Source organism: Sturnus vulgaris, chromosome 11 (assembly GCF_052056855.1).
Source record: "Sturnus vulgaris isolate bStuVul1 chromosome 11, bStuVul1.hap1, whole genome shotgun sequence".
Classification (NCBI taxonomy): Eukaryota; Metazoa; Chordata; class Aves; order Passeriformes; family Sturnidae; genus Sturnus; species Sturnus vulgaris.
The window spans coordinates 18655050-18681200 of NC_142253.1; the positions used below are offsets into that span (position 1 = coordinate 18655050).

General features: G+C 41.5%; 1 protein-coding gene across 2 annotated transcripts in view; it reads left to right on the top strand.

The window, feature by feature from the left end:
• The first annotated feature begins 2769 nt into the window (after positions 1–2769).
• PPARG (peroxisome proliferator activated receptor gamma) overlaps positions 2770–26151 on the top strand; it is a 52893-nt gene continuing 29511 nt past the window's right edge. Inside the window, exon 1 of one of the 2 annotated variants that reach the window (XM_014869773.2) lies at positions 2770–2848. The gene's annotated coding sequence lies outside the window, so the exon portion shown is untranslated. Of the gene's footprint in view, positions 2880–26151 lie in introns of both variants that reach the window. The other variant, XM_088171695.1, reaches the window with a different exon arrangement.

The window sequence follows — 26151 nt, forward strand, 5'->3', positions numbered from 1 at the left end:
ATAACTGCAAGCAGAAATAATATTTTTTTCAGCTGCAATAAATGCTTCAAAAAGACTCACCATGAAAAACGGACTGATTAAAGTTAATATAAAATGCAATTCTTTCACATGAAAAGAATTAACTAATGCTTTTATACCCAATAAGAAAAACAGAGTATAATTGATCTTGTGTGAAGGCAAATTATCTTCTAATTTTAAAACCAGAACTGATGCTGAGAGAGTCTTTTCTGCTTCTCTTTGAACTTGGGGAAGAAGTGCCCATGGTTCAGGAAGGCCTGAGCCTGACATTTCATTCTTGTTTCATAACTCTCAGAGGTCCCAGCCAAACTTAGCAATTCTCTCAGATAAGCAGGGGAGAAAGCCTGGATCATCAAAATCTGCACAGTCAAACAATGCAAACAAAAACTTACGAGAAACTGATAAATGTCTTTATTATGACCATTTCACTACGGTATAAAGCAACTTGGTTACAGAATAGATAATGTATTTGTAGCCTATTTTGTTTCTTTATCAATATAGAAATGATTGGCTTTCTCTGAAAAAACCCCACTCTTTGTTAAGGAAAAAAAACCAACAAAATAATTCAAATTATAAATAAGGCCTGCTTTTCATTTCCAGAGAAAATGCATGAGTTCTTCATCTCCTGATTCCTTAAATTAAGATTAGCTGCCTAAAAGAAACATTTAATGAGATGTCAAATCCTATCTAAAAATCTGTGTTAAGCAGGAAATCAAACTAAGTAATCCTTTCCTGTCTCGATCTGCTAAAATGCTTATTTATAAAATCTAAGTGATTTTTACATAAGTTATCGTTCTGGTTTTGCTTTATATTTAATGAGTTCTCTTCAAAAAGTGAACTAGCTAAAGAAAATAATGCTTAGGACAGAAATAGACTGATACTTGTAATATTTCTGTGCAAGCTGTGTTTGGCTGATTTCTCTGGACTGACTTAGATATATCTGCCTCAGCCGTGCAATTTAATTAAAATCCAAACTGTGCTTTGTATTTCTGCCTTTATTAAAAGCCTGGCCTCAAAGCAGGACTGCATAGGCACAACTGGATGTTATCAATACTTGCCAATTTTTGGAATGCTTCCAGTTGCATGGAGTTCAGAAAAGTTTGCACGTTAAAACCTTGATTTTGGGGAGGGATCCTCTGCTTCAGACACTTTAACTAAATGGGGAATTGTCCAGCAGCTCACACAGGGAGCAGCAGTTCTGTTCTCACCAGGGCTCAATCAGGAATCTGTGAGAGTCCAGCTCAGACCCTTCTCATTTTAACTTTCTATTGGAACTCTATCTCAGCTATTGCTGCAAAATGGTAGAAATATTAACAACCAAGGTATTTAAAACCTCTTTTTGTTAAGATTGTTTCACCCACATTTGCCTCTTTGTTCATCCATGGTAATTCTGGGGGTTTGTTTTACTTGTTTTCAGGACCTGGCTTCTAATTCTGAGCCAGGGTATTACTGGAATAGGTTATTACTGCAGTATGTTAAGATAATTTTTTTAATACCCAACCCAAACAATAAAAAATAACCACTTAAAAAATATATTTCTACATTTTCAAGGCTAAAAAAATTCAGATGAAAGGGAAAAAGCAGGAATTGAAAAAAAAATCCTTGATCTCTCAAGGCAGAGGTAACACCTCAAGCCTATACAAATAGACAGATAATTCTCATAAAAATTAACACAAGGCTTCAAGCCTCTGCAGACAGAGATTGTTCTCATAAACAAAAGGCTGGAGGCAAAGTTAGTATCTGTAGGTAGTCCAGGTATTTTGACGTGTTCAACCCTAATCTATAAATTGCCTTCAGTATACAAATAATAATGCAAATGTGGGCTCTCTTTCAAAACGTTTGATGACTAAGAACCATAATGAGGCAAATTTGGGATCCTCTCAACCTTCCAGTGATGTCCAAGGGATCGGGAGTTTTTCGAGATAAACTGTTGTGTCCCGGGGCACCTCGAGTTCCAGGATGACTCTCGAAAGCCTGTTGATCTTATGCCTTTTTTTCCACATCTAACTTCTTTTTCAAAGCCTCAGAGGCTGAGATAGAGGAGGTGACAGGCTTGTCGGGGCTTGCTGCCTCTGGAGAGGCACCGAGCACAGCCTATAGCGCTCGGCTCTGCATTCCTGGGAGCGGGGGGAGAGCGCCCAGAGATAATCTCGGGCGAAAAAAAAAAAAAAAAAAAAAAAAAGAAAAAAGTGAAAAAGCATTTGCTTTACCTCTGTTACTGCTAAGTACCTTTTCAGAAAAGCCTTTACTCCTGTCACAGCAGGACACAGCCTGACGTGAGGTGACCCAGCCAAACCACCCAGCGCAGAGCGGAGCTGCCTGGAGAATGGCAAGGCAAAAGAGAAAGCAGCCGGCAGGCGGAAAAAGTGAATTTTCAGTTACGGGAGATTACAGGGAGCAGAGATCAAATTCCAGCTGCGCTGCGGGGCCCGGGCTCTGCCCTCAGGTACAGGCGGGCCCGGAGGGGCCCGGTCGGGCTGCGGGCCGGCCCGAGGGGACAGCGGGGGGACAGCAGCGGCGGCTGCTCCTCGTCCTCCTCTGCCCGCTCCTCTCCCGCCCGCTCTTCTTCGCCAGCCCCGCTCCCCGTATCCCATCGCCATCCGCATCCCCGTATCCCATCTCCGTATCCCCGTATCGCCGTATCCCGTATCCCATCCCCGCGTCCCGTGTCCCGGCCGGTCCCGGCCCGGCCCCGCTCGCCCCAGCCCCGCCGTGGGCCGGCGGGAGGCGGTGCCGGGGGAGGCGGGCCCTGCCCGGGAGGCCGGGCCGAGCGGGGGAGTTTATCCCGCTGAAGGGAACAGTTTCTCCCGCTGAGAACTGACAGCGCCAGGTCAGTGCGGGCTGCGGGGACCGGCCCCGAGGTGAGGGAGCGGCGGGGCTGGGGGAGCCCGGGCTGTGCGGGCAGGGCCGCCGGGGCTCGGGGCGGGCAGGGCAGGGCAGGGCGCTCCGCGGAGCCCCGCCGGGGATGCTCGGCTGGTCGGGCAGGACGGGCCGGCGGCGGCTCCGGAGCGCGGAGAGCGGAGCGCGGAGAGCGGAGCGGGGAGAGCGGAGCGCGGAGAGCGGAGCGGCCCCGGCGGCAGCGGAGCCGCGGGCGGTGCGGGCGGTGCGGGCGGGATGCGGTGCCCGGAGCGCCCCGGCCGCGCTCCAGGTGGGTGCGATCGCGGTGCGCTCCCGGTGCGCTCCCAGTGCGATCCCGGTGCGATCCCGGCGCGCTCCAGGTGCGCTCCCGGTGCGGTCCCGGCTCTCCGGCCCGGGCGCTGTGTCCATGGTGCTGCACCGGGTCCGGCAGCAGCCGGGCAGCGGAGGATGCTCGGGGCTGGAGGGGCGATGTCCCGCCCTGCGGAGGTGATGGGGATCCGTGCACGGACGGATGGATCCGCTGCACGCCGTCCATTCCTGCCGCCCCTGGGGGAAGCACCGCCAGGGCAGCGCTGGGCTCACCTGGCTGCTCTCCTAATGAATGAACTGCCTTTCTTTTTTTTCTTCTTTTTACAATTTCCCAATCGCAGAAAGTCGGGCAGCCTCTCTCAGCCTGCAACAACTGAGATGCTATGTTGAAATATATTGTGTCTTGATGGCATGCCTCAGGTTCGCAGGAGCGTTTTGTAATCTTCCTGGTGTCATTTCTCCCCAGGGTATTCTGCAGCTAGAGAGTGCAAGTTCCTGTGGTGTTGTAACTTTGTGGCCCTGTGTATACACGACAATACTATGCTGACTTAACAGGGATGCGTTTATTAATATCAGTGATGTAAGGCTGGCATTTATTGTGATTAAAAGCTCAGGGAATTATCAATTTCTGGATGTCCTGTGGCGCTTAGGTTCCTTTAAATCAGATGGATCAGTTATAATTCTCCTTGCAATAACCAGGAGTTTGGGTTGGATTTGTATTTGTGACTTGCTGCCCCATCTTTGAACAGGCTTTTGTTGTAGAACACGATTATAATGTTCCATTTAAAAATTTCTATTTTCTGGTAGCAATTAGTCCATCATTTAATAAGTGATTTACCTTTTAAAAGGTTACTGTAATTTGTTACTAGTTAACTAACAATTCCCAGTGCACACCAAGCGACTGTGACATATGATCCTCAGTGCTCTCCTTTGAAAAGAAGTTTCACATGGGGTGCCCTCATTAATATCAGAATTTGGTGCATCAAGTGATGTGTTTGACAACATTATTCACTTTGGCTGTCACCAAAAAAAAAAAAAAAAAGGTGCAAAAATTGCTTAGAGATTTAATTATGAGATTACAAGAAATCACTCTTAGCAGTGTGCTAAAGCATGTGGCACAATATAAGCATGGGCTTGTCAAGGGGAGAGTGAGCTGAAAAAAATAGTTGGCACTGACTTTGAATGATAACCAATCCGAAATATAATATAAACGTATTTTTACAGAGACAGCTTTTGAATTGGAGTGTTTTTAGGCATCAGTTTGGTAAAATATCTCACTAACTTGTAGTGGTTCAGAGATTCCATACTTCTGAACAGCCTTAAGATGGTCTGTGTTCCTTAGAAAAGCCAAATTCCTAGACAATGCATTTAACATCAGCATTCAGTAAAACTTTCATTATAATGCGGAATAGACAAATAATATTTTTTCCTGATATAAATTTGTGTTTCCTATAATGAATTCTGATATGAAGGTGGTGAAGTATTAGAATTTAATTGAAGGATATTGAAGCTATGCCTTTTAACCTTCCTTATTGGACTGATAAATACACCCCTTATCAACAGTGCTTCTAAATCTGACCTTTTTGTGGACCTTTTAAAATAACCATAAGTCCATTTCAAAGTCAATAAAATAAATTTATGGGCACTTTAAATTTAAAGGCACTGTTTCAATTACTTTATATGTAATTTCCTACTTATAGTAATGGCTAATGAAATTAATTTTGAAATTTTGAAAACGATTTTATTGTAAAAACAAGAAAAAATTTCAAAGTAGAGTGAAAACTCTTGTCTTGTACAAAGCTGGACTAAATAATGAAAAGTAAACTTAATACTTTTTTTCACCTTGATTGGTGAGGCCCTCTTCAGGATTTTTTTAAAATATAATCTGCTTAGAGTGGAGTTGAATGTATTTCCTAGCCCTTTTTAGCAGCATAACTGTGAATCACGAATTGTGCGTGTTTGATATTCAGAATCTGAGTTTCTTTTACAAGTTTTTTTCACGAGGGTTATTCCCATGTAAAAGTTGCCAGTGCAGTTACTCAAGAGGAATCATCCCACAGTTACAAATTCTCCATGCTAGGTTCTTTTGAAGTCTTGGATACAATACTTTCCATTAGTTACTGCTTCTGGTTTCATTTTTAAATCACTAATAGGTTTATTCAATCCAGCCTGATTTTAGATGATAAGTGCTAATTATTTCCCTCTCTGTTTCCATAATGGTGTGCAGCTTTTTAACAGCAGGATCTGGGTTTCAGGTACTTTATGCCAAATGTTCTTTGTGTATCAGTTCACTTTTTGTGAACTCACAAGAGAAGGAGTTAGAAATAATCCAAAGCAAGAGAAAATTGTCCTCAGGTCCTGCTCCTCATGCCACAAACAGAATTTGGGGGTTCCCATTAACAGGTCAATTTTAAGGACTTCATTTACAGAGTACTTGTGGAAAAAATCTCCTCCTTGCCCCCGTCTTCTTCCCTGTGGAGGCTTTTCCAAGGCAGAATGAGAAATGAAAGAGCCGTAAGATTTGTCTTTGGTTTCTCAGGAATATGAAACATAAATTGATTCCTGCATTAAATGATAAACCTTTTCTATTTCTTTTGTCTCTTCCTCCCCTCCACTTTTTATTTTCCACAAAGGGAAGAGCCCAGGGAGTTTTTTCAGTTGTACTTTGTTTTAAATGTAGGGTAGTCCACCTTTTCCCAGTGGTGCTGCTGCTTTCAGGTTCCAGGGACAATGCAGAAAATGCTGGTGCTAAGCAAATTATCACCCTGGTACTTAGCCCTGTGGTGAGTGGGCTTGGGATACTCCCAGGTCTTGCAGGTATAAGGAAATAAAAGGAGAAAATAAATGTGGCAACCATAGGAAACATTCAGTTTCTACTTCAGCATCAGCTCTTCTGCTGCAACATGGACTTTCCTCTTCCTCCTGCTGCAAAGTTGTCACCCTTCTCACACTGCAGGGCAAATTAGAATAAATCTGTCGTAGAGTTTTGCTCTTTAAATTAAGAGGGGGGTGGAAATGAAGCAAGGCCTATTCTGCACTCTTCCTATCTGGAAACTTTCGCAGAACTGAAGTCAGTTTGATGATGTTCACATTTTTCTCCCACTCCACCCACACCTTCCATTATATTATTTGGCCTGTTTGCCCTCTCATAAACCACTCTATAGAACTGAACTAAACAATGACATCATTCTCCAATTAAAATTCATGATACATGAACTATATAGATATTTTTAATTACCTGTGTTGCAGTAGTACCGAGCAGCCTAGTTAAGACTGGGGCCATCTTCTTACTCAAATGAAATAATTGCCCCTGTTCTCAATACTCTGTGATCTAGGACATGAGAATGCAAAGAGTTCCCCATTTGCAATGGAGAAACAATGTAGGAGGGAGATTGAGGCAAAAAATGAAATCAGAAATGTCAGTGTGTCCATTTATGCTTGCAAGAATAAATGATGCTGACAATGGTCATAGATTCTAATCAGCATTATGGAGCTAGGGATTTGTGTAATAAATCCCCAAATTTGCAGCAAGAAACACCTTGACTTCTAAGCAGTATTCTCTTCTCTTCTCTTCTCTTTACTTGGCAGTTTCTCAAGCTTTCCCTGGAAATAGGAAAACTATCCCCCTTAGACAGGGGAGGAGAAGGAGCCACCTCCAAAGCCGGGTTGTGAATTTCTGGAATGGACTAGCAGGAGATGCTCTGTGGACTTGCATCAGCCACCCCCTCTCCTCATGACTAAGCAGATCTCCTCCATGCCATGCAGGCTGCACATTCAGGACAAAGTCTATGAATTCAAGTCTCTGAATCCCAAAGTCTACTCTGCTGGTTGATAATTAGCAATTTACAAAACACAAAGCTGCCGCAGCTCCGGGGATGTATGTCCAGCACTGCATGGCTGCCGGGGTGAACACAGGTGTGTGCTTCTGGACATGCTTATAGGGGATGTGTGTGTGTAGGGAAGGGATTAAGCCTGTGTTAGGAATGGCTTCCTACTAATCTCAGCGGTGCTGAAAGGCTCTGTGTAATTTCTGATAACACACAATAACAAATATTAGGTAATATCCCAACAGAAAATATACAGAACACTCCACGCTAGCAAAGAAACTTCTTGGTTTAGTGGAGGATGCATAGGATCTTAAAGAGAATAAAATAAATCCTAGCTTCCTTGAGGTCAGTGGTGGATGTGCTGCTTCAGTAGGATCAGGTTTGCAGTGATAAAAGTTTAGCCCTGTGTACAGTTTGCTCCCATGCAATTACTGCTGAATTCCTGCGTGGCTGTGGGTTTAGCAGGCTCAGAATTGAGGGTCGACTCTGAAGGAATTGCTGCTTGCTCTGTGAGACTGAATGCCTGAAATTAAATAACCATGAGTATGTGCTACAGCTAAAGTGCTAGATATTCTTCTTTAAAACTTGTAAGAAATGCCAGTGTAACAGGAGGAGCTATTTGTCTGCCTTTTATGTGATCAATTTCTTAACGTATTTCAACTCCAAATGAAACGCCAACGTTTCGGTGCAGATGTTGCAGTTGGTATTAGTTTATTCCAGACTTCAAATTAGGCATGAATTCTCCTTTTGGTCTTCTAACAGCTATTATTATGCTATTATAAAATAGTCTGCTTCGTGCTGCTTTATGGGCTGTTGGAATTTCATGAGCTCCATGGGGATTGGTGTCTTTCCTTTTTATCACAGGTCGGATTTGACATATTTTAGATTCCTTTTTGCCAGAATCCTCTAATTTTTATAGACCTCCACTCCAATTCCTCTAACTCACCTATGTGTATAAAATTCTAAATATGTGATTTGCACCCAAGCACCTTCAGCTGTATGGAATATTTATAGGGCAAGGCAGAGCAGTGGAAGATTTCTTATTGCATCTTGTGTTTTTCCGCCGAGTTTCAGCATTTACTTTGCAGAGAATTTCATATTTGCACAAAGCAGTCCTGCCCAGAATTATGATCTCGTCTTAAACTTTTTACACAATGCATGATTACAGCGCATTGCATAAAATGGGATTTTTATGTTATGATATTGCATGAGAAGTCCATAGTACTTGTGTGTTTGTTTAGATTTATTGAACAGAGAGGTTGTGTAACTGCTGTTAGTATTTGTGGCTGTGTAGCAGCAATTTTGGAGTTTGAGAGGCTTTGAACTCAGGCTGCCAGCTGTATGCCCACAGACTGATGAACATTTTCACTCCCTGTGCTAGGGGAATATTTGAATATTGCTGTGAACTAAGTGCTCAACCATAGTGCTGTGAGAGAGATGTCAGGCTACCAAAAGACTCAGATTGTTCCACCAAAAAAAGGAACTATGGAAAGAAAAATGTTAATTACAGGCTTTAACACTCACACCAAGATCTTCTAGTAGGGGTGGTCAGAAAAACAGGTTTTACTACCTGGACCTGGTGCTTTGTGGTGCTATCTAATATGGGGGCTTGTGGAAAAATGCAGCCACTTCTATTTACTGCCTTTCATAATGTACATATTTCCTCATGATAGGTTTAGGTCCTGACTTTTTATGTCTACAGTAAATAAAACTGAGAGTTTATCCTTTCATCTCAAATGTGTTTTCCTTGGAGTTGCTGTTCCCTACAGTGGTATTTCAGCTACAATATTTTATGCTGAATCTCAGTTTTTAAGCTTCATAGAAGCATGTTATTATGTGGTGCATTGCTAAATTGATTTTTGATCCTACCTATGAATGTAAAAAAAAAAATAAGAAACCCAAATTTTATTTTCAGTTACACCCAGAGAAATCTATAGATAAGCAAGTACAGAAGTACATGAGGGCAAAAGGTTGCTTTATTTACTCAGAGTTTATCTGTATTCTCTAAACTTATTCAGGACCATATTCAGTGAGAAATTTTGAAGAGCCCACAGCAGAGGGTCTCGTTCCCTTCAGGGTGAGGAAAATATAAAATATTTATTTGTTTTCTAGCAGGTATTATGTGTAAAACTAAGTTCTTGCACTGACTTAATGATGCCATGCTCCAATTCCCCTAAAGGTAAAGTGAGAGGGGATGGATTTATTTCATGGAGTCACTAAAGTTCTGCAAGGGTTTCACTGTTTTTCTTCTCTTTTGTCACTCCCAGATTCCAACATTTGCCCTTAATCTGCATATCTGAGATGCCTTGTTTGTACATCAAGGCATGATAACGTATGTGGGGATTGAAATCATTAGAAATACTAAGAAAAACAGGCAAGTGTTTTATTTCTTTTCAATATCTCCTAGTATTGGCAATATAAATTGAATTTTACAAATGAGTGAATATTTGAGGGTGCTTTGAGGTGCAGACTTTCTGAGTTTTGCCTAGAACAACATTAGAGAATGTGGAAACAAAAGTTCTGCAGATGTGCTTTCACTTTCACAATTTCCAGCTGTTGCTGAAGATGGTTTGAGATGATAAACAAGATGAAACTTTAAGCCTTATCTAAAACAAAAGGGTTTCACATTAAATCAGTTCTCTGATTGAAATAAGCACCATTTAAAAGGTTTATTTTCCTGCATTTGGTTTGGGTGTTTTTACATTTACACTACAGCTATTGCCAGAATTGCTGGAACTGGCCTGGAGTGGATTCTTTAGTAAAGATCTCATCTAAATAGGAATTGTTCATTTGACTACAGAACAACTTTCCAAATTGGTGCTACAAAAGATTCAGGTCTTGAATTTAAAATAGGAAAAAAGCAAATATTCAAGAATTCCATTGAAAGGCTCAGGTTTTTTTACCAATGGTTTCAATGTATTTCTCATTAGTAGGGCAATGCAAAATAATTTTTAAAAATCTGATGGAAGCCTAATTAGTAGTTCCTACCTTGTTTCTTTGGGTCATTATTGTTATTATTATATTAATAATAGTAGTAACAATAAATGCTGCTGGAAGCAAATCCCACCCCTGCTTTGCCAGCTTTTGGAGCATTATTTGTGATGTGAGCTCCCCAGCTGTCCCAAACTGCTGGATTGTTTTTGTGACACGGGGAGGAACATTAGGCCAGGATGAGCAGGAAACTCAGGAGGGTTCCTTGCACACCTTCCTTTGGGCACTGCCCAAATTTTGTTCCTCGTGTGGCCAACTTCACCAGGATATCTATTGTGTTCCCAAAATCTGCTCTGGTGTCAGGCTTTTTGCAGGAATCCAACCCCTTGGATAAAACCCACACTTGAAATCCTTGCACTGCTTCGGGTTTTTAGACAGGGTAACACACCAGGTTATGCAAGCTGCATTCTGACACAGGTAATGACATTTGAGGAATTATTTTCTTAGATCAGGATTACTGATTTATTAAGAAACAGTGATTACAGCACAGCTGGCGTGGGCAGGAATTCTTGACAGCGCTTGAAGTGCTGGGAAACCCTTCAGCAGCAAGAGCCCACTTTTCCTACAGCAAAGATATTTTCTTGTAGATGTCGTCTTGAAAAAATTTCGGCAATGAAAATCGTAATCCAAAAATAGAATATTAAAGATCTACATGCTAAATTTGTATCATTTGTATTAAAAAAAAAAAAAAAAAACACTCAGCAGGAGAATGTCAGAGTCCACAGTAACAGGCCCCATTATGAAACGAGTCTATCGCTGTTTTCATTGGTATCTGTCAATTTTTTCATGAGTCACAGTTTTGTTGAGAAGGGCATTTTTTTATGCAAGGAAAGAGTTGCACACAGCACAGCAGCACTGTGAGCTGTACATAATCTGCTGTTTCATCCTTCATGATGTAACAATGAGGATGTGGAAGTCATGTGCACTTCTTTCCATTCTTTTTTTGGTGCCAAATTCGAGTAGGTGAGAGATCAGACAAAAAGCCAGAAGGCTGCCGTGTCTTTTCTCAGTTCTGCTTTTAAAAGATAACAATATTACCAGTGCCCTCCTCTTTTCTAATATTCATGAAACAGAATTTATGCAGAATAGGTGGAGTAATGTGCAATGTTAGGATTGGCTCTGGCTTTTTTAATCTTGTGAAATAGCAAGATTATCTTTAATCTTAATAGAGGCTACTGGTGTGCAGTGTGATTAGATTAATTGCAGTGGTGGATTAGGGCAGGGATCGAAGGCCAGTGTGGGACTTTGGAGGCCCAGCAGAGCAGAGAGTTGGGGAAATGGGAAGAAGCTGACCACAGTGAATATCAGGAAAGGAAATTAATTAATTAATTAATTAATTAAAGGAAATGTCAAAGGAAGGCAGTGGGCAGATTAGTGATGCCTGCTGAACTTCTTTATTTACTTAGACTTTTTAATTTTTGCCAATGGACGTATTAAAAACCGGGGGAGTTCTTTAAAAAAATACAGATGTTTGAATTTCATTCTCAAAGCTTAAAGTTTATTGTTGGAACCCTCGTGATTTTGAATTCTTTTCTCTGGTCTCCTATGAGATTTTCAGCTTTTCTTGGTTTCAGATATGCTGACAATGCCATAACGTGGTCTTGCACTGTATTTTGGCATCCCTGCTCATTGTTCTTTTTCTGCCCAAGTTCGCTCTGTTTTTTAAATCTAGCCTCACTCATGACTCCTCTGAGAGCAGGAGCTGTCTGATGTGCTAACAACAAGTGACAGCTTTGCTGTCTCTGGGGACACCGAGTGTTGCTTCAGCGAGGTGAGTTCCCAAAACCAAGAACAATAATAACAAGAACTGCTCCATCTCTGCGTTTGCTGTCCTGGAGCGTGCCCACGTCCTGTGACGCAGGCTGGGCAGCAGATTCCTGTCTCCTCCCCTCTCCAAGAACAGGAAGGCACAGCACAATGTTAGAAAGCATGTGGCAATTCTGAATTTCTGCTCCAGCCTGACCCTGAGACGCGAGGGCGGCTCTTTTGTCGGCGCTGGTGGAAGAGCTGGGCTGGGGATCAACACAGAAAGGCAGAGGGAGGGGATCGGGACTTCAAGAAAAAAAACCAAAACCACAACAAATTGGTGGAGGAATAAAGGGAAGAAAAAGGTGGAGGGGAATAAAGGAAGAGAAAGTAGAGGGAACCTTTAATTGTCCTGGAAGGAAGGCAGGAAAAAGCAAGGAGGAAGAAGAAATTGATGGAGCATGGTTGTCACTTCCCTGACAATTACTCCAGGAAAGGCTAATGAATGTAGTAATTATACCTGGCATTACTCTGTGGAAGGAAGGAATTCTCTGGAGTGATAGAGAACTCATTGAGCTACGAATATGGAAATGAAATAAATGAAATAAAGACAATGGAGGCTAAACACTAAATGGCACTGTTGTCTACTTCCAGTGTGTCATTTTAACTGTTGTACAGCCCCTAGAAGAAAACATCCTCTGAGTAAGAATTCCTGAAATTAAATCAGAGAAAAAAATTGGGAAATACACTGTGGAGGAAAATGTGGCAGTGGGAAGAGTTCCTGACAGAGCCTATAGGATTTTCCACCCTGCATCTTCTAAAAGCCATTCTTCAGAACAGGTTCCCTTATTCCCTCTGGTGCAGAGCAGCAAATCTGATGAAAAGGGAGTTTTCCTCTATATCCATGGAGAATGTGGATTATCCTAAAAGCTGGAGGTAATTGTGAGGTGCCAGTATGTTGTTCACTGTTCTCAGAGTAGGAGATGAGATCAATATGAATAATTATAAATATGAATAATTATAAATATGAATACTTATAACTGCTTTCCAGTTCACTGCAGTATTGCCATTCTTATGTTGTGGAGTCTTGAAGCAGCAAAATATTTCCTGTTTTTATGAGACATGAAGATGGATGGGTAAATGCCTCTCCTGGATGGCAACTACAGGAATTTGATCATTATCGAGAATGGAACTTGTATTTTAGAGTTTTCCATCTCTACAGGGGTTTCTGCACAGATATTTCACTGAAATGAACTTCAAATTTGGAAAAAAGGGGTCAGTGCCTTTCTTAGTGCTCAGTAAAAGGGTGTGCAGGAGGAAAACATCTTTGGTGAGATTTGGGAGAGCCTTGTTCAGGTTCTCAGTGGTGCTGAACACCTCCAGAGCTGTGAGAGCCCACCCCAGGTATCCCCAGCAGAAACTGGGCCCACAGGTAGGGAGAAAAGCTGCTTCACAATCACACAACTGAGTGGATTTGAGGACAACCAGAACAAAACCCCAAAGCCATGATATTCCCCAGTCTCACTGAACACAATGAACCCTACCAGTAAATCAGAGTGCTGGAGTTTGGGTGCAGGAAGTGGAATGTACAGTGGATCCATTCTTAGAACTGTCCCTGCTCCAGTTTTAGCTCAACTAATTAAGAGCCATTCAGTCACTTCCCTGGAATAATCTGAGAGCCAAGGGACCATGGACCTTTTGCAAGAGGCCATTTACAAATTGCCACCCAGTTTGGCAATGGGAGTGGGACAAGCATGGCCAGAGTGGGAGCCCTGGTGCCCTTCAGTTTTTGGGAAGAGCTGAAGTGGGAACAGCTGAAATGCCTTTCAGATTTGTTACCATTTCTTTTGAAGTTTCTTCCTGCCCTCAGAGCAGGATGATCTGTGCTTGATGTTCCACTCATGGATTTTTTGCTGTAAAAGATGAGTGATTTGTAATGTGGAGATGTTTCTAAGAAAGCTTGTGGCACATGAGACAGAAATTGTATATTTGGTAAAGCAGAGGTCGGAATTTCATGAAAAGAAAAATCTCTGTAGGTCATTTTATTCTGCATTGCCTGTTCATTTGGCTGCCATGTAAATAAATAAATAAAAGTAATAAAGCCCAAAATCTTTTAAATTACTCCAAATTTTTGTCACCCCTGGTGAAACAACAAGTTCCAGGAGCTTGTGATCGCAAAATTCTTTATGTATTATCTGTCCTGAGCAGATGTTAGTACAATACTTGTACATGATAGAGTCAATGCTCTGAAAAATAATTTGAGTTTTTTATTGGTCTACTGTCTGTTCCAAGAACTAGAGACAACATTGTAACTCACCTGTAAAGGATATATCACCAAGTGTTTGCTCTGGAAATTCCTCCTGGCTCTAGTGAAAGCGCAGAGGGCAAACAAAGTTCTGGAAAGTGTGCACAGGGTGTGAGAGAAGGGCTTAGACCTGGGTTTAATTCATGGCTCTGGTCCTTCAGGGCAGCCTGAGCTCTGCTCAACATCTCCTGCTTGGAGTGGCATTGCAAGGACAGCAGGGCCACACTGACTGATTTGCCCCAAATTCAACAATAAACCACGGAATTTTAATGTTGTGGTTATTAAATGGAAAGCATTTTACACAGAAGTGTAAAATCTAAAAGATGAAGGTGTGTTTTAATACCCGAAAATTTGGGAGCTAAAATATTTAGACAGTGTTGGCACTGTTTTAAATTTCATTTCTGCCGTAAAAGTTGATAAATATTTTAAGTCCTTTCAGCTCTGTGACCATTGATTCAGTTAAAGGAGCTGAAATTATCGTGTTTTGTTGAGACTTAGAAAAGAAACTTCAAGAACCTTTTATAGACAATTAAAGAGGTGAAGAATTCAAGAAGAAATACAGAATAAGCTGTAAGGTTTTTCAAAATAATGAGACATTGACTTCATAACAAAAATCAGGCAATTCAGGGACTCAAAGCGCAATTTCAGATGAAAATTTTAATATTTTAACTTCAAATAATTCACTGGCAACCTCAGAGACAGCATAGAGAGGAGGAAACTCTGTTTACCTTTGTAGGGGCATTGTCTTGAATGGAAAACCAGAGATGGGGAAAGCATTTATTTATACAGGAAAAATACCCCAGCACTCCTCAGGCACTTTTGTCATTCTTAATTAAAGAGTAACTTTTAAAGGAAATCTTTAAAGACAAAACTTGTCATTTTTAACCCACCTCAAACTGGCTACACTGAAAGAGGGTGGATTTAGGTTGGATATTAGAGGGAAATTCATAATTAGGAGAGAGGGGAGGCCCTGGCTCAGGGTGCCAAGGGAAGCTGTGGCTGCTCCATCCCTGGCAGTGCCCAAGGCCAGGTTGGACAGGAATTGGATCCACCTGGGACAGTGGGAGGTGTCCCTGCCCATGGCTGGGGTGGCACTGAGTGATTTTTGAGGTCCCTTCCAACCCAACCCATCCTGGGATGCTGTGAAGTCATCACCTGGTTATGTGTGCTGGGGCAGCAGCACAACCACAGCCATTCCAACCTGGAAGAGTAATCCAGAAAAGCAGAGTTCTGCAAGATCTTTTCCTGTTTTCTGAACCTTTAGGGCACATTTTTCAAATTTTCTTCACCTTGGAAAACCTTGGCTAAAATGGGAATTAAACCATAAAAATGGATATCTGGTGTATTAATACCAAATGAAAATTGTCGTATTTACCTGAGCTGAAATGGGAATTAAACCATAAAAATGGACATCTGGTGTGTTAATATCAAATCAAAATTTTCCAACTTCAATGGTTTGTAATAAGACTAAGAATAACACAGAAGGAGAAAGAAAGGAAATAATGTGGGAATTATTGTGGCTGTTGAAAAGTGTTGCTCTGTCCTTATCCAAATAGTTCTTTGATCAGTAGAACCAATTCCCTTTGTTTCCTATGAATATGTCTCTTTGGAATTCCTCATTTAGATTTTTTTGTATTTTTTTTTACAAGTTGAGCTCAAATCGTTGCTCTTTCAGTGGTGACACCAACAACAATTTCAGCCCTTTGTGTTCAAACTCTTCCACATTTTTAGTCAAAAAATCGAGTTTCTAAAGCCCTTGGGATGAAGAGAAAGAGCCCAACAAAGCCACGATAGGAAACAGTGAATATTACAAGCTTTTTTTCTTTACAATGATGTTATCAACTGAAAAATTATTTTTTAATGGGCATTATATGAATCAATCTGTTAAACAAATATTGGTGTTTTAGAATGTGTTCCAAAATCTGCATACCTTTGGGATGTGCTGGCCAGCTTCTGGAGCCACTGAAATTTGGGACTTCTTAGGAAGTTCCTCGTTTCAGAATGAGGCTGGATCAGAGTATTTTACTACAAGGAATTGGAAGCACCAGAAATCCCACAGGGAAACATTTCCCTTTTGGTAAATCAATCATGGCTTCCAGAGCAGAAGGCCCAGAAAGGCATCTAAACATTTCCACTTAAGTCTCCACTACTTTGTCAATCTTTTGAATTTCCTTCCTCTGTATCTGAAGCACGAGCTGCTATTGAAAAATTGTTTCAAATCATCAATTCATAGAGCCTGAAACTTTTCCAAGAGAATAAAAAAGCAGTTTGTGGCCTCTGGGAGAGTCAATTCCAGGGTTAATTTATAACTAAAACAAATGTATCTATAAAAAGAAGAAAAGCTCCATAAGAAATATGTTAACAAATGACAAGAAAAAAGAGGCTTGATAAAAGATATCAGGACTTGTTTGGCACCAGTGATTTTATGACTGAGGAATTCAATTATAGGTGTGTTGGGAGTAGCAAATCACAATCCTTTAAATTACTAATGGGAGACAAAGCTCTTTATCATGGCCTGAATGTGTTCACATGAAATGTTCAGTCCTGCCCTCTGTAAATAAACTTTTAGTGCTCACACTATGCATCTGCAGTGGCCCTGTGTCAGCACAGTAAAAAAGATACTCAATGTCTGTTGAATCACTCTTCAAACACTGCTGCATTAGAAGTGATGTTATCCATTCGATCCCTTCCTGTAAGCAGGGAGAGTTCAGCTGGCCGTTCTTCCTGCAGTGTTTGTCTTTTCCTGGTGGGTTTATTGGCAGGAGGGCTGGCTCTGTGTGACCTCAGAGGGCTCCCAGCCACAGGCAGCCCGTGCTATCGGCAGGGATTTGTTTGCCCTCTTGTTGGACACACGAGTGTCACAGAGCTCTTGGGCTGGTGATGCAGATAATGACTTTGGACTTGCCCAGGAGAGGCAGATTAGGCGGGGATCAGCTGCGGGTTAAGCCGTGCCTAGAGCCTGACAGGCTGACACGGTGGAAGGCTGGCTGCTGTGCTGTCTGACAGCCCTGAAGGAGGAAGGGCTGCTGGAAATGAGAACCGAGCTGCTGGGGAGAGCCCCTCTGCCAGCTGGGGCAGGGACATGCCAGGGGAAATGCCAAGGAAAATGCCAGGGGCTCCTTCCCAGTGTTCCAGGGCTGGGCATCGCTGCCGGGCTGCTGCAGACACGGGAACTCGGGAAGCAGCGGGGCCAGGCAGCTTCCTTTGGATCTCTGCAGGGTTCTGTGCCTCTGTCATTGCCATGACCTCCAAACCCTCCCTTTTTACTGGGCCATCCTTGGAGGAGTGTTTCATGCACGGTGCCCACCCCAAACCATTAAGCCAGCCAGTTATACGAAAAATAATTCACTTTATTTCATCATCACTTCCTTTTCTTTTGGCTTCTGTATAGCTGACAGCAAACATTGTTTGCCTAGCAAAGGTTCAATGCACAGAACTTCCTCCCTGAATATCCAAAAAAGCAAAACGTGTAATTCTTTTTGGTCGTCTCTTTATTGGCCAAAAGTTTCTACTTTTGGTGGGAAAATTATTCTCTCCTAAATACGAACTTATTAACGGTTGCTAGTTTTTTACCATCTCGAGCATTTGAAAATTTTAAAATATAAACAACATCATTCAACTTCTAGTTATCTAACGAATTCTCTTCGTTGGTTTCATTGACATAGAGGCAAAAAGACTAAGAAGTGTTGGAGCACCCCTGTCTTAACCTATCAAAAATGTTTATTATACGTAATATATAGTAAGTATTTAACCACTGTGATTGGTAGCTGGTAATCAGCCCTTAGCACTAATTTTGATGATTAATTTTATAACTTCCTGCTTTTAGATAAGGTTGATGAAATCCCCAGGAAGTGTGTGAATTTCTGAGACAAAATCTATATTGTGAGGAGGAAAAAGCAGTGCTGTAGAGATATTCCATAAAGGAATAGGAATGTACTCCAGAAAGCCAGTGCTGCCCTGGTGCTCTGAATGCAAGTCCACAGGCCTTAAAACCCCTCAGAGTTTACTCTCAGATGACACTGGGGGGGGAAAAAAAGGAATAAAAAGATGAAAGATTCAGGGAAATACCTTTGTTAAAATTCTGGGGTTTTTTTGGTTAATTCCCTCTCAGGCTCTAGGAATGCACTGGATGTCTGTCAAGCCCACGGGGCTGTCCATGCTGTAGAAATGTATGAATTTGTCTCTATACAGAGCTGCCATTGCTCTTTTCCTTATCTGTGAAGGAAACACAGCAACTCCCACTGGGGAAATTTCATCTTAACTTGATCTTAAAATAAAAAAAATCAAGGGAAAGGTCATATCCTAATAAGCTGTGCAAATCTAAATTCCCAGGGAGCTTCAAAATGACATTGTATGACTAGGGCATTAACAATTTTCCAGCATGTATTTTTGAACTGCTTACAATAGTGGTTTTAACATCCCAGAACAAATAGGAAAAGCAAGACACAACTGGCAAGATGTGAGCTCCGGCTGAGCAGTGTGATTCACAGCACGTGGCCATTGATAATCCAGGGGAGCTGACAAACACGCTGCCACTGGCAACTTTCTCTGCTTCCATTGAGATGGAGATCGCGGCAGGAAGCTTTTCATTCTCACTCCGTGTGTTGCTGTGGTGTCAGGATCAATAGTTTGCGCTTTTCCCCCCGATCTCACATTGCAGAGCAGCGATTCCCTGCGGTTGTCTGAGGAAGGGGAGGTTCGGTGTGGTGCCTGCATGCTCTGAGTGTCTGTGTTGGTGGGGATTTTTGGGTTGTTGTGGGCAGAGATTAACCAGGAGAGCCGGCATTCCTGTTCAGGACAGATGCTGCCATTGGTGTCCTGCGAAAGGTAAATGAAGTGAGCTGGCGGAAATTTTACAGCCAGGTTCAAAGGATCCAGTATTTGTCTCCAAATTATCTTATCTGACTCAGTGGCCATATATAGAGAAAGCTGTAAAAAAATAATCCCTAGCTCTGAAATGAGCCAATTCTAGTGGCAGATTACATCAGAAACATTGCAGAAATCAGAAGTAGACCAATTTCTGATTGTATTAGTTCTGCACACCACACCACAGAGGTTCCAGCAGCCCATCCCTTGTGTGGGGAAGGTGTGCCCTCAGGTTAACACTGACTGCTTGGAGCCCCGTGAAAACCAGTCTGCTTTACAAATATTCTGGTGCCTAGCCTAATCTGCGATGCTGTAGTGATAGCAGAAAGTGAAGGTGAGAGATCAGCACCGGGCTCTAAATTCACAAACTCTGCCAGTTTGGGTGGGTGGGATGGAATTGGATCAATGTTGTGCTGGTTTCACATCCCTCCACACCCAGCACATCTTTGCTGGTGAAGAGTCACCAAAGCTGCTGCAAAATAATCGCCCAGTTTGTACAGAGTGTAGGGATAAGGTCTAAAGCAGATGTTTCACCTTTGTTAGCAAAGGACAGGAAGGGAAGGGAAGGGTGGGGGAGGCACTCAGCTGCTGGAGACCCCCTCTGATCTCCTGGATTGGAGGTGATCCCAAGGTTCCAGGGCGAGCTGTGCATCAGGGGGGTCTCACCCTGATCCTCAGTGCTCTGTGACACTCCACCTCACTGGATGGAATCCAGACGTCCCTTCACAGTTTGCTTTTTTGCTGACATTCTAATAGTGTTTTAATGTGATTATTTTTAACTCCAGCTGGATCTTTAAAGAGATCGGACCGGCAGCAAATGGAAATTTGTAACTATTGAGATTTGTTTGGCAACTAAAGAAAACTGAGGACAGTAAAAAGTGCCAGGAGCTCACCCTCAGTCTGCATCAGAGGCACACGTTCAGCTGTTCACACGCCTGCTGGAGGGGTTACACAAAGTCACAGCAGTGACTTCTAGTTCCTCACACCAAACTTGCTTGCCTAGAAAAGGAATCTCCTTAAAAGAAAAATGGGTATGACAGCGATCATTTATTGCAAAGTTAACTGTTGGTATTCTGGCTCAATTGAAGATAAGTTGCTGATTTCAAAAGAAAACAATCCAGTTATCAAATATGCCAGAGTCTATAAGCAAAACTGCAGTGTGTGATTTGTGATTTGTGTGTGAGATTGGCACATGTATTTACATCTTTAATCTAATGTATTTAGATTAAAGAAATATAGTTACACATAATTATTCAAAACAGCCCTTCTCAGGAAGTTAATTAATATATTTTTCAGTAGAAAAAAAAAAGGCAAGAAATGAGCTATCAATCTTATCAATCATAGTATTTAACTCTACATTTCTGGCTTGAATTGTGGTGTATCCTTATATTGATCACAACATGAAACTGAAGGATTTGCTGTTAGCTGCCCTCTTAGATTCCTTGCAGAAGAAATTCCTACAGCAATTTAAATATAGCAAAACCCAAGACGGTGACAAGAACACATGACAAAGAAGGGAACTGAAATTTTCTCAATCTCTTTCTTCCCCTCTTTTTAGTGCTGTTAAAATTTAACACGGCTGCTTTGCTGGTACCATTATTGTTAATGTTGCATAACCCTATAATTATTAATCTTTTTGAAACACTGTTAGAACTTGATTATACACTTTTCTCCTCAAGTGAAAGCAGCAAATGCTGTCAAAGCCAGGATGGCAGTTGGGGTTTTTAATGAAAGCAGGGGGGTTTCCATGGGCTGGCATCTCTGTGGACACTTGTCCTCTCATCCTCAGACTTTCAGAGGATTCCAAATCCGTGGGGGCAGAGCTGGATGGGGCACACTGAGATTTTCTGACACTCCACTCTCTCCACAACACTTCTGTGCAAAACACAAAGTGCAGGGCTTTACTGAGGCAGTCAAGCACTGGTAGATTCTTTCCAGCTGCAAACAAATCTCCAAAAATGACTAGTCGGGATTAGCTGTTAAAAATAGCAGAATTGTGAAATTAGACATAAATAGCTTTCTCCTGAGCCGTTCTGAGCTGTGGATCCTCCGCTTTCCGTTTGTGTCCTCAAATGATGTCATTTTAACTCTTGAACATTTCTTGTCAAAAATAGCAAGGCCAGTTCCCATCTGCCTTGAGCAGAACGACTGGACAGTGACAGTGGCCCTGGGACTGTCACCACGTGCTGACACTGTGGGTTGAAGATCACCAATATTAAGAAGAATAACATCACAGACAGTTTTTTAAATGTTTGGTTTATTGCAGAGGCAAAGAACAGTAGCAAAAGCCATGGAATTCTGTTTATTGGCAGCCACAGATATTTAAACACATATTTAAGCTCATATTTAAATAACTATAAATACAAACAGCCCCTGCTTTGGGGATGAGGGACACTTACAGGAGTGACCAGCAGCTCACAAGTGTGGAATCATTTTCCACACCTTGGCAGGTGAAAATGTTTGTTCCTTCATGGAACAAACATGGAACATGGAACCCCCTTCCATGGGGGTATTGGAATAATTTGACTTTAAAATAGACAGGCTGACAAAAGTAGGAACAAATCATATCAGGCATATTCTTAGGATATTAATAACACAGAGAAAGAATAACCCAGCAGAAAATAAGATCAAAGAAATTTCTTCCTTTTAGTTTTCAGACACATTATAAAATCCAAAAACCATGCCAGATACCTTATTAGAAAATCCAGTAGGTTTTTGAAACTGTTACAAAGTCAGGACTTTGTAGAATTTCACATTAATGTACCATTATGCAGGTTATATTTAAGTTCTTTTTGAAGTGCATTAATGATTTTTAAATTAAATAAAAGATGAAATCGTGTTCATTCCCCACAAATATTTTGTCTTTTTTATTGTTATAAAAGGGCTGCGGGGGGAATATTCATCTTTTAGTTCAGGTTCAGACAGCACTTCCCCATTGTGTTTTCAGTAAGTTACTTCTGTGTTCTGAAAAGAATGGTGTCTTGGGGTTTTTTTCCCTTAAAAAGTACATTTGGAAGATAATTCAAGATTTCCATCAATTCTGTGCTGTGTTAGGGAGAGCTTTTCTGAGGAAAGTGTGAGGGGTGGGTGGCAGGAGGACTCAAGTCCCCTTCTTTAATTATGACCCAAAGTTGAGCTGAGAATCCCCTGTGTAAATCATGGACTGGTTTCTTTTTGAGTGGTACAGGGAGTTGAGTTTATCAGTTTCAGATGGCAGGAAGGGAAATGACATCACTGAAAATTATTTGATTTGCCCAATGTATAAAGTGACATCCAGGATTACTTGGAGCCCATAAACTTACAATATTTACCCATTTTATTTAGTGTAGGACTCCAGAGAAAGCAGTTCTGTTCTGGGGCTTTCTGGTCTCATTATTTCACAGTAACTCAGATCCTGGGTGCTGGATCTGAGGCTGATTGGGCTTTTTTTTCCTCTGCTCAGTAGTAACTATAATTTTAAGTACCAGTTTGCACAAAGCTTTTCTGAAGTATGTAAAACAGAGAAATCCTAATGAAATTCCTCTCTATTTTGCTGAAAGTTAGAAATACAGTAGCACAAAAGGAGGTATGATGGTGCTAACTTAATTCCCATTTTTTATAGTGAATACTTTAGTATTCTTTCTCCCAGTTTGCTATTATTTAGTCAAACACAGTCTTTAAAATTAGTATTTATAATAACAATTCTCAGTGCTTAATTTCCTTTAGAAATTTCCCACTTACTTTTCTTCTGGAATAAAACACCAAGAACAATGTTACTTCATATTGTATTTTATACTGACCCAAAAAAAAAGAAGAGTGGGGAAGATTCTCTTGAAGCTTGCAGTCCAGCAGAAGACTCACAAGTGAAACTGTTCGAGGTAACTTAAATTTCGAGCAGAAGTCCCCATTAATTTCCTGGTGCTCATTAAATGCTCCTGAGAGTGTTGCAATTGCAGTTACAACAGCTCACCCTCCCTGTGCCCTGAGCCCACACTCCCAGCCTGGAGTCACCTTGACTCCAGCACAGCTTGAAAGCTCCTGGGAAAAATTAATACTTTGAAAGATGGAGCACATGAGAGGCAAAGAACATTGATCTAAACCTGTGATAAGCATCCAGCACTATTGAGAGCAATCATTATTGAATCACATGTGAAAACATGTCAACATGTTTCAGCTGGGAATTTTTTGGAGGGTCAAAAGTACAGGAGTCAGGTGACAAGGGATTGCTCTGGTGCTGCAAAGTGGCTGAGCAGGTTGGATGCTTTGCAGTTCGTACAGTTGAGAAGGGTAATTTTTTTTTTCTCTAATTTAAAAGATGAAAGAGACCCATTTGTGCAACAGATGATAGGTGCACAAAAGTTCACGTGTCTTTGTTATTACATTGCTTACTTGGGTTCTCAGTGTAGGGCAGGAAGCCTGCTGTTGGATAGAATCCATTTTGGGGATCCCTTTTACTCTCCTGGTGTTTATCTTGCAGAATAATGTTGGGATGTCACCTCTGGTTCCCCTCCAAGCTTATGAAGGTCTGCTAGAAGAATTTCAGCCCCCAGTGAAAGAAAATACCCTTCAATAACTGTGAGCAAATAACTGCATTCCCCACAAAATCTGATGATCCCCAAATTAAAGACAAACCAATCCCGTTATCAAATATGCCAGAGTCTATAGGTAAAACTGCAGGGTGTGATTTGTGGTTTGTGTGTGAGATGATGAATTTGGGGGGCAGCTGAAAGAGAAGAGTGGTGAATGTTCAACCTTCCTTGGTGCTGTTTATCTGCTTCCTCAGGCTTTGGTGTGTTTGAGTTATCTTGACATCACAGTGGCTGTAGAGGCACACAGAGCATGATTTTATACTTTATACAGAGCATTATTCCATATATTAATTTATTTTATTTTATACATTATTTTATACTGGCATGTACCAGAAATTCTATATAATTCTATATGGGAAAGTGTATTTGCATTTTGTATTTTGTATTTCCCTGTATTTAATGCAGGAATAGTGCTCAGCATGTTTACGTTCATGAATGAGTTTTGAAACATGGTGCTTCTTCACAACTTGGTGATTGTCCAACAGATTCAAATATTTTGCCAAAACTCAGCACTCAGCCAAATCATGTGGGCCCTCCATCCAGCCTTGCTGTATTCAAACACATTTTGCATTTTTAGTGTTGGGAAGATGAGAATTGTGATGGAAACGACTCATCCCGATAGGAGAGAAGCATTTTTATGGATTATCTGCAGTGTGTTTGGCTGCCAGGAAAAACTTTAAAAGTCAGATTTAATTCAAGGAATGAGCTTAAATTCATATGGCATTTTTTTCCTCCTCCTCCTCCTCCTCCTCCTCTTCCTGTGGGAGTATTCAGTATTCTGCCATGGCAGGGAACTGCATTTAGGATATTAATGAGTGTATTTCACCCCAGTCCAGTTGTGTGCCTCATTAGCTCATCTCTTGGAAACAATTCGGAAGTTTACTGTCTTGTGAACATTAAAAAGCACTGACATGGCAGAGTCTGAGGAGAGAAAAAAATCCCAGGCTTCTTCCCAACAGTATTCTGCATCCCTAAATTCCCTACTACGACATGCATTGAGAAAACTTGATGTGGTTATTTCGTTATTAAAATTATTAAAATTCCTCAGGATTAGTATCAAATTTATTGCATCTACAATGTTTTAAAAGAAGATTAACTGGATATCATGCAAGTAAAATTTACTATTAAAGTTATTTGCATCTCAAAAACAAATACAAACTTAATGTTGTGAATCCCATATTTGAGTACAACTGTTTAAAATTCTGTACTAAATTGATAACTCAGCTGTTAATTATTGGCTAAGCAGCATTTCCAAAGAATTGAGTCTATTATTAATATATTAAACTGCATTAAGAGACAAGCTGATAATGAGCTAATGAACCCAGATAAGCAGGGGAGCAGGAGATTTTCCTGTGAATAACTGTGGTGCTCACACAGGTTTGAGCTTTGCCACACTACCTGAAATCCTGGGAAATCTCACACAGGCTTAGGGAGCCACAGAGGAACTGGCAGACTTTCATATAACACAGCATGTGTGAGTGCAGGATCAACTCAATAAATGGTTTTGTCATGTGTGAGTGCAGTTTAAACTCAATAAATGGTTTTGTGCTGCACTTGGAGGCTCCAGACAGAGCTGCTCCCCACCGGAGCATCAGCAGCTGCTGGCTGGCAGTGCACTGGGAGTTTATTTTATGGACTCTGGGCACAGCCTTGCCACTGGGACAGTGGTTTTACACAGGAAATCGGGCGTTTTATGAGACCCTGATTTCTTATGGGTGTGCATTGCGACACACACTGATTTATCTGTGTGTATGAGGTGGAATTCAATAATATATCTTAGCAAAATAAGTCCTTTCTTAGCCGAAAATGGAGTTTTTAGAAGTGCTTCACTTTAGGCAGGTGTTTCGATGCCATTAGCACGAATGTAATATTCAAAATGAGCATTTTGCTTCATTTTGCCCCAAACTCTGAATTTCTGTCGAAGCTGGAAAACTTTCTGTTGACTTCAGAGCAAGTTTGACACCTGAAAGCACAGTCACAAGTCGTGCAGATGAAACTTCTGAATGGGTCATTTGCTCTTAAAATACTTTTAATGGCAAATACGACATTTTGGAATTACATTAATTTCCTGTAGTTGGTAAAACGTTTGCTAGACCCAGCAATACAAAGCCTGCCCAGTATAAATAAATGCCAATTATTAAAATATGTCGAGCCTTGGAGCCAAGCACGGGCCTGAGAATGTTTACACTCTTATCAATTGAATTGTGTGGGGCTGTTCCAGCTGACAAAGCTCTGCTATCTGCTGTCCCACACGGAGTTTTTGGGGATATTTTGGAATCAATGACTTCCTTCAGGCTCGGGAGGCACCTCCAGGGCTGGAGCAGACCTTCCCCTCCTCTACAGCCAAAGGGGGCAAAGGGCTCTCCCAAGAAGTCAGCCCTGGCTGATTACAAAATCCAAAGTGATTCATTGCCTGTCTATCAGGATCCTATTTTAAATCACAATGATTCATAGAGAGCAACGCCTACATTTTATATAATGAGCTACTTTTACAATACTGCCAGCACAAGTCAGGGACGTGCTGCTTGTTTCTGCTTTCCTCAAATCCCTCACAACCAGCAGGGGCCACATCTCAGTTCCACTGAGGCACCTTGTAAATGCCAATTTATGCTCTTTGCCCTGCAGAATCCTGCACAGGTTTATCCTGATTTTATATCACCAG